The following is a 10,282-nucleotide window of genomic DNA, read 5'->3' on the forward strand; positions in this document are numbered from 1 at the left end:
AGATAGTTGAAATCAATTTTTCCCATGATTCATAAACTAAAATTCAGCATGTAGTTAAACTGCAATAAGTCATCTGCAGACTTCATTTCTTGGAGCATGTGTATTAAAAAATAAATGAAATAGATCTTCACCCTTATAAAACATTCTTTAAAAAATAAAAGTCTAATATAACAAATCTTATAACCAATTTCTTTTAACTCAAATTTAGAGAAACTCTAACCTCTATATCACACAGGTTTTCAGCAGTATCATATTTTTTTCTTTAGTTCTCCACATTTTTTTTTTACTTTTTCATTTTTCTTAAATATACTGCCACGCCAACAAAAGATGTGTAATATAAAGGCTAGAGTTTTTTCGGGAAATTCTAATATTTTGATATTTCAGCATAATTTCACCTAAATTTTGGTGGCTACTTAAAAAGTATCTACTGAATAATTAGGGTTTTTAAAGATAAAGTTGAAAGTCAATTTTTCCCATGATTCATAAACTAAAATTCAGCATGTAGTTAAACTGCAATAAGTCATCTGCAGATTTTCATTTCTGGGAGCATGTGTATTAAAAAATAAATGAAATAGATCTTCACCCTTATAAAACATTCTTTAAAAAATAAAGGTCTAATATAACAAATCTTATAACCAATTTCTTTTAACTCAAATTTAGAGAAACTCTAACCTCTATATCACACAGGTTTTCAGCAGTATCATATTTTTTTCTTTAGTTCTCCACATTTTTTTTTTTACTTTTTTCATTTTTCTTAAATATACTGCTGCGCCAACAAAAGATGTGTAATATAAAGGCTAGAGTATTTTCGGGAAATTCTAATATTTTGATATTTCAGCATAATTTCACCTTAATTTCAATGGCTACTCAAAAAGAATCTACTGAATAATTAGGGTTTTTAAAGATAAAGTTGAAAGTCAATTTTTCCCATGATTCATAAACTAAAATTCAGCATGTAGTTAAACTGCAATAAGTCATCTGCAGACTTTATTTCTGGGAGCATGTGTATTATAAAATAAATGAAATAGATCTTCACCCTTATAAAACATTCTTTAAAAAATAAAGGTCTAATATAACAAATCTTATAACCAATTTCTTTTAACTCAAATTTAGAGAAACTCTAACCTCAATATCACACAGGTTTTCAGCAGTATCATATTTTTTTCTTTAGTTCTCCACATTTTTTTTTACTTTTTTCATTTTTCTTAAATATACTGCCGTGCCAACAAAAGATGTGTAATATAAAGGCTAGAGTTTTTCGGGAAATTCTAATATTTTGATATTTCAGCACAATTTCACCTAAATTTTGGTGGCTACTTAAAAAGTATCTACTGAATAATTAGGATTTTTAAAGATAAAGTTGAAAGTCAATTTTTCCCATGATTCTTAAACTAAAAATTCAGCATGTAGTTAAACTGCAATAAGTCATCTGCAGACTTCATTTCTGGGAGCATGTGTATTAAAAAATAAAGGAAATAGATCTTCACCCTTATAAAACATACTTTAAAAAATAAAGGTCTAATATAACAAATCTTATAACCAATTTCTTTTAACTCAAATTTAGAGAAACTCAAACCTCTATATCACACAGGTTTTCAGCAGTATCAAATTTTTTTCTTCAGCTCTCCACATTTTTTTTTCTCACTTTTTTCATTTTTCTTAAATATACTGCCGCGCCAACAAAAGATGTGTAATATAAAGGCTAGAGTTTTTTGGGGAAATTCTAATATTTTGATATTTCAGCATAATTTCATTTTAATTTTGGTGGCTACTTAAAAAGAAAAATAACTCAATAATTAGGGACTTTTTAACGGTAAAGTAGAAAGTTGATTCTTCACAGGATTCTGGATGTAGTTAAACTGCAATAAGTCATCTGCAGACTTCATTTCTTGGAACCTGTATATTTAGAAAATAAAGGAAATGGATCATCGGCCCTTAAAAACATCCTTTTTTTTTAAATGTCTTATTTAACCAATCTCATTACCAATTTCTTTAAGTCAAATTTAGAGAATCTCAAACCTCTACATCACAAAACTCTCAGCAGAACTGCCTTCTCAGTACAACATTAGATCTTCTATCTCAAAAGTTTCATCTACGGCTGTCCCCTCCATTATAGTTCCGCTCTATATATACCAAAAACATCATCTACAATATAAAAATAATTCAATTATTGAAAACTTTAGATTTGTAAACTACTGATATAATTGTAATACCTGTGCCATATCCAACTTAGGATAAGCATCCGATTATAAATATCATATAAAGTAAACAATATGTTTAAGCCTATCCATGTAAATAATGACTACGGTAATTGGGCTTGTATAGTTCACACTGGTACATAGTCCGCACCCCCTTCTCCCCACGAAATTTCAGGTAAAAAAACTTTTTGTAACTGTTAGAAAAGGTCTAATGTAACTCAAGTAATTTTAAATCGTGTGTGGTCGTTTGCGGTATTTTCTTGGAAAAACCTATTTTCCATCACCAAACAGAAGCTGAAACTGCTTGTAAATGGTTCTAAAACACTTCACGCTGGTTAAAATAAGTCTAAATCACACAAAAAACAATTTAGAAACTTGTGTATGTTTAAACCGGAAGTTTGAAAAGCACGTGTAAAAGATGAAAAAACCCGGCGAGAGTCAAAATCCGTACATAATAGATATCACTATAATACGACTTTGAAAGTAAAACAGTTCCCTCCTTATGTAAAACAGTGTTTAATATATCTATCACATTAATGTTTGAAGGGTCTTAAGCTAATACAAAACATATTTGTCAACAGGAAACACCAAAACGGAACGAATTATAACCAATTACATTTTGTAGTTTACACATCGTAAGCTGGTTTACGGTTGTCTTATTTTACTTTTTTTGTACGATTTCATTCAAGCAGATACCAGTTTATATTTAGCAATGCATTGAAAATAAACAAGAATTTTGTAATGAAGCATTTAATTTTTAAATTTATCAGTATTAATTTGATATTGAATAAAAATAACTTATTAATATGAATTGGGTAAAATTGTTGGTTTGAAAAATGATAAGAGCACCCTCTACAATGTCAATAACAAACATGGCGGAACGTAAACAAACCACATCGCGAAATTGAATTTTTCTCTCTTGTATCTTGCTTATTGTACTCTAATAGTCCGCACCCCTGCTGTCAGGGTCAATTTTGGAGAATAAAACCGCGAACTATACAAGCCTTTTAACGGTACACATTTTATAAAAACTTAATTGATCAATTTAAACAGAGTTAAAAGTATATGTTTGAAATGATCTCAACACTTACAGATATTTAAACTGTGCTATGATATGAAGAGCCTTCGATATACCAAAGTCAATAAGGGAAATAACACAGGTATTTTTTTTATTTCTAAGGTACGTTATGCTGGTTTCTGCAGTTGGGCCAAGTTTTGCTAAAAAATTTGAGAAACTCATGTGCAATGCTCAGAACCAAAACTCGTAAAAAGTGTTCGAATTTGAGCTGTGAGTCACTTATTGTTCTAGAATTATGTCCCTTTAATATAACCTGGAAAATTGCACACTAACAGTGACATCAAATGCTCTCAAAAAGTATATTTGATTAATCATTAACACGAAATATGTGAAAGTTTTGATTGATAAATCCTCTTCATAAGCCACAGACAAGAATAAGTCAGTTTTAGACAAGCGTAATAAGAATAAATACGAAAATCAGAAGAAGTAGTATATTGCCAATGAGACCATTCTCCACTAGAGACCAAAAGACGTAGAAGTTAACAACAATAGCTATTGGTCACCAAATAGCCTTCAACATTATGACAAATGTAAAACAAAAAAATTCAGATGAGAAAAAAAACAGCCTGATTTATATGTATAAATTTAACAATAGACGATAAAACATATATGATATACAGCAACAAACAACCACCCCTATATTACAGGATCCTGACTTGGGACAAGCACATTAAAATGTGGTGGGGTTAAACATGTTTGCTGGCATCCAATCCTCCCATTTACTTAATTGGGACAGTGGTTTAACAGCATAACATTATTATATTAAGAACAAGCTTTAAGTGGTTTAACAGCATAACATTATTAAATTAAGAACAAGCTATAAGTGGTTTAACAGCATAACAAGAACGAACTATAACTAGAGGCTCTTTGTCGCTCACCTTGGGTCTATATGCATATTCAACAAAGGATACTCTCCAACATTGTAGACGAGAATAGAATTAATGACAAAAATCTTGGTTTTTTTTTATTTTATCTTATATTGCTGATCATTGAAGTCTGTTTAATTTCTCTCTATCTAATTTAGCTTTTGCTCCAAACAAATAAGAGGGTAAAAATAAATTCCTAATTCAAGGGCAACAACTCCTGTAAAGATTTATAGTCTACTAATTATATCAGCAAAATTTGACTTGTTAGTAGGTCTTTCTTGCTAATCATTTTTGATTATTTAAGTTTCTATCTTTCTATTATAATTTTTATCATATAATGCAAAATGCAAAAAAATGGTAAAATTCGTCATTAAAGGGCAATCACTCCAATAAGGAGTTGTTGGACAACTTCCGCCATTCGTCTTAATTGTAGATCTTGTCTCGCTGATCATTTTTGTTTATTTAAGTTTCTTTTTATCTATTATAAGTTATAAGATATAAGACAAAAATTTGTAAGGGTTCCGCCTACTTTTGCTGTTAGTCGCAGGCTCAACAACAATGGCGAAAAAATTATTAAAAATTTTCCTCTAGATACTATCTTTTGTTTGTAAGAAGCTTCTATCCAAGTTTGGTAAAAGTTCAGGATGGTTTACGAATCTAATAAAAGTTTTAAAAACTTTTACTGCAGACTGTATGTTAAATGTAAACTGAAGAAAAACTAAGTCCATTTATAAGTAATATACGGAAAAACAGGAAATAAGTTTTTACAAAACTTCCTTCTAAATACTAGCTTTTGATCATAAACAAGCTTCTGTCCAAGTTTGGTAGAAATCCAGGATAGTTTAAGAAAGTTATTAAAATTTTAAAACTTTAACCACAGAGTGAATATTTGTGGACACCGCTGCCGACGGCTTTTGCGACAAAAGTTGCAGGCTTGACAAAAATGAAAATAAACTGTTAACACAGAGATATGTCTCGCCTATTTGTCATTTTGATAATGCAAATGTTGAAATCAAAATAGCAAAATACTTTAACATGTAAGTTATAAAAATATTCTAAGTCAATGAACCATGACTGAAGGTACAGGGCTAAACAATCTCCATGGAAATGAGATATGCCAATGCTAATACAACTGCAAACCAAATACCATTGACTTTTCATAAGTCGTTCCCTTTAAACAAACCTAAACACAAACATTAACTTGTAAACTATGTAAAAGTTTCAAAGTCAATGAACCATAATTAGGGGGTGGGGTTATATAATCTCCATGGAAATGAAACTTGCAAATGCCAATACATTTGCATACAGAATATCATTGACTTAACATTAGTGGTTTATCTTAAACTGACCTAATCACAAACTAATACATGTAAACTAAGTAAAAGTTTCAAAGTCAATAGACCATGACTGAGGGGTAAGGACCAAATATTCTCCATGGAAATGAGATGTGCTAATGCTTATACAACTGCATACCAATTATCATTGACCTACCACTAACAGTTCCCCTTAAACTGACCTAAACACAAACTAATACATGAAAACTACCCTTCCCTAGATCTTCCATCAATTTCTTCATTTTCCATCAACACTTGATGGACAATTGATGGAAAGTTGATGGTACTTGATGGAATTCCATCCTAAACCAAAAAAATCCATCAAAGGATGATGGAAATTAGGAATTTTATTTCCATCCGCATTCTTTTGATCGAAAATTTGATGGCATCTTTAACCCCTGATGGAAAATTGGATGGCATTTTTACCCTCTGATGGAAAATATGATGGCATTTATTCCACCTGATGAAAAATAGGATGGAAATGAAGGAAGTTTGATGGAAATTGGACTTAAACATTTTCTTTGATGGAAAGTGAGATGGAATTTGGACTTAGAATATTTTGTTGATGGAAAGTGTGATGGTATTTAAACTCTGTCATTTTGCTTGATGGAAAAAAACTTAGAAAATTTCAGCATAATTGTGTCTGAAAATTTAACATCCCTTACTGAGGTAAAAAGTTTTCTATTATATTGGAGCAAACAAATTTGTTTACAAGAAGTACTAGCAAGAAAGTTACATGTTGTTGCAGCTGTAACTTGTAACATAATCTCTCAATGTTACTGAAATAATATTTGTTCGTGAGAAAGTTGCAGTATTTTTTTGCAATATTGCAAGAAAGAGTTTGTTTGCTAGAAAGTTGCAACAAACAATTTCCTAAACTGTGCAATACCTTGTATATATATCTTGTAACAGGAAAGGATTTCAAGAATACTTTGGTTTTTATTTCAACCAGTGTAAACTTATTAAATGTGACATATTATTTTTTGTTAAAAGTACTTTTTGTCACTATTTATATGACTGTTCTGTAACCAATACTTTTTTTTTTACATTTTCCATCAAATGATGCATACACCCCTTGCAGAAATAAATCCTGACAACTTTTATAATAAGGATATCTTAAGATTATTCTGGGATATCCTGAAAATATCCTGTTAGGCTATAAGTCCTTTTTTTTAGGGAAAAACTTAATGGGAGAATTCCAGAAAATGTCAGGACTTTCAAATCAAGCAGCTTAAAACTGGGGGAATTCTCAGGATATCTCAAGACTTTCAAAAATCATATTATATAAACCAGAATATATCAGGACTTTTCGATCATCATTCATCCAACTTTCAGGACATTTACAAATTCTATCTGAATGGAAAAAAAAAGGCCTGGATGATTCCTGGTATTGGGACTTAAGAAAAAATATAATCTGTATTACAAATTCAACCAAATAAAAAAGAAAATCTTTGGGACTGAAATTAACTATTGTTTGTTAAATATATATATATTCACATTCATATGAAGATACAGTGTTCTAGCCAGGATTTAAAAAGGCAGGGTGCTCTAGTCAGAAAAATGACAATTTTATTCGTAAAATGTCATTGAAAAAAGGGCAATTAAACTAAAATAAAACTCAGGCACTAAGGTAAAATCAAGTTTCAGTTGAAGGGGAGTAATAAAATTCAATACTTTTGGCACAATTTTTTATGTTTAGCTTTAAAAATCTCGGGTCATTAATAGTGACTAATAACACGTTTACACTGCTGCTGAATTTAATTATTTAGTGGCTTATGAGTTTCATATAAGTTAACCTAGTTACTCATCTTTAGGATCTTATGCAACCTTATAATATAGCAAATTGAATTACTTCAATGCACTTGATAGAGCAATGAATGGAAGTGAAGATGAAAAAAACAATTTTCAAAATATTTATATTCTAAGTGTTTTCAGGTTAAAAATAATTAAAAGAAATATTCTAATATGCATTTGCATTCAATTTGTTTTATATTTATTTAATTACGAAAAAAAACCCATAAATAAACGGAATATATTGTGAAAAGGTGATAAAAAAGGGGAAGTAACTCATTTTTTTTTTGGCAAACATTTTTGAAATAGACAAATTGTTTTTGACATAAAGCAAAGATAATTGGTGTTTAATTAACAATGTGTTTAACACCAAAGCTGTCAGGTGAAGCCATGCACTTAATGGGTCACTTAATTTTACAGTTTACACAGCTAGCTGAACTTCCTGTTCATGGAAGAATTACGAATTTCAGTTTGACCGTATTTCAAAGTAAGAAAAATGCCGAGATTTTCGCGATATAAACGACAGGGAACTCGAGAAACGCCAACGGCTGTTTTGCCAGAAAAGCTGGGGCGTTTCTGATTTTCTCCCAAGTTCACATAAGTGCGTTTCTATTAATTATCAGATCAATGATCGACATCGTGAAACATTGGTTTCTCAACTTGTGTAAAATGTAAACAAATCATGACCACGTGTTTTTTGTAATTGTACTGAACAGTTCGACCCTAGAAAATACCGTTCTAGATAATGCGGCCAATAGTTCATCCGCATGCACCCTGTGCCGATTAAATTAACGTTGTTTTTTTCTTTTATTTAAAACTGGCCAGTTGTAATATTTTTATGCGACACCCTTGATCTATTTTCATAATACCGGTACGGGAACGGATTAATTTCTGGTCGATATAATATGGGGCGAGATTGTCACTTCGACGTTAGCGCACTTGAGAAACACGTCATCAAAATGTGATTACGCTGATATGGAGATCAAACTTGAAAATCCGATGCTGGAAAATCCGATGCAGATGTTTTCAGATAAGTGCATTAGAAATTTAATTCAACATGTGTATATTATGATTATAAATTATAATTCATTGAAGAACTATGATTTTTTATTGTTTTTATTTGAGCAAATCAACATCAGAAAGTTTATTTTTAACATGAGTTTTTGACAATGAATAGGGGAAAATCGCCTAATTGCGGACAGCGCCGATATGCGGACGGAAAACGAATATCTCACTTTTCAATAAAATTATGGAAAATTGAAATAAAATAGATATAAGAAATAAGGTGTTTTATTTACTATTGAATCTCTGTTTTGTTGCAATAAGGTTATCATGTCTATTGCCTACGATTTACTTTTGTGTCATGTGATTGAAATTGCATGCTATAAATAGCTTATGTCAAAAAGTTTGAAAACCGGGAAATTTTGAAAAAGGTCCAAAGTCAGCGTGTCACATTCAATACACAGTTGTTCATGTAAGAATGGCAATTTATGTATTGAAAAGCAATAGGCATTGCGTATTTTATGCAAGGAAACATTTATTTTAATTATTTTTACTGATTTGTCTAAATTTTTATTACAAAATAGGAATAGGCAAGTGTCCGCATTTTCACCACCGAAAATAATATGATAGCCGAAATGCGGACACAAAATATTTTGAACAACTAACACGTGCAGTGGTGCATATGTCAATACCATGATGACGGAAATAAACAAAACTTTCTTATAATCTAGCATTATCAGTTTCAATCCGATACATTTATATCAATAAAGTGTTGATTTGGGTTTATTTGTTTTGCTTTCATTTTGCATATTACGAACATAATGCGTTTACAAGTCTGATTTCCACTCCAGTGGGCAACTTGCACACATCTTCAATAGGTCACAAACTGAAAACGTCATCCCTGGGATGGCAAGCCAATCTATTTCTCTTTCTTTACAGAATGTCTACATGTTTAGGACTTTTTGCGAAAGCAAATGGAATGAAATAAAATGTACAGAAAACAATCACCCGGATGAAATTGCACAAATGTTTCGTAGACGAGTGGCTATTTGACAATGATGTTATTGGCTATTTATTTAGAAAATTAATACGTTTATCAAAAGATGAATATGTATCAACACTACTATGCGAATTTATTGAAAGTGATAAGGAAAATAAATTCAGCAGCATTGTGTTTATTGCTAGAAAATCAAGTAGAAGAGGTAAAGAGTTGGACATTCTTACTGCGGAAGAGGCAGATGAACTTATTGATATCACGAATATTCTTTTGAAAGAAATGTTTCTATAAATCTTTTCAAAACATGATAGAAATAATGTAACCAATACATTGGTTTTAAAGACCTCTTTAGAATTTTGTGAGCGTCCAACAGTAACGACTTTGTGCATCCAGTCGTCTGTCTGTCTGTTTGTCCATCCGTCTGTGACAAATCGAAAAACAAACGAGGCCCCTCATGGGGAGGTACCAGTAATCGCATAATCACCAAATTTTTGTCAACATAATCACATAATCATTAAATATTTGCTTTGGTAATCAAAAACTTATTTTCTTTAGTTATCAAATAATCATAAACTAAAAGCTTTATAATCATATAACAATTCAAATGTAGACTATTTAATAACTAAAAGGTTTTTAATAAGCTCTTCCTCGTCTCATCCTTCTCCTCGGGGGAAACTGTATCACCTGCATCTTCCATATTTGGTTCGGTAATTTTCTCATGTGAACGACGTATGCCTCACGTTTTTTTTTACCTGCATGGACGAATGAATGTTAGTAATTAATCATCCTTAATTTACACCTATCATAAATGCAACAAACGCCAATAGCGTATCATCATGCGTGACCACAATCTCCAGCACTACGTCTTTATTATGGCCTGTCGACTTTTGGCAGGTGCCCTATTATAGTAATCACTCTGTCCGTCTATTCATCCGTCCGTCTACACTTTCTATGTCGTAGGATAACTCAAATCTACTTAGACAGATTTTCAAAGAAATTTTAGCACAACATTTAGT

This window comes from Mytilus californianus, unplaced genomic scaffold, assembly GCF_021869535.1.
Source record: "Mytilus californianus isolate M0D057914Y unplaced genomic scaffold, xbMytCali1.0.p SCAF_11, whole genome shotgun sequence".
NCBI lineage: Eukaryota > Metazoa > Mollusca > Bivalvia > Mytilida > Mytilidae > Mytilus > Mytilus californianus.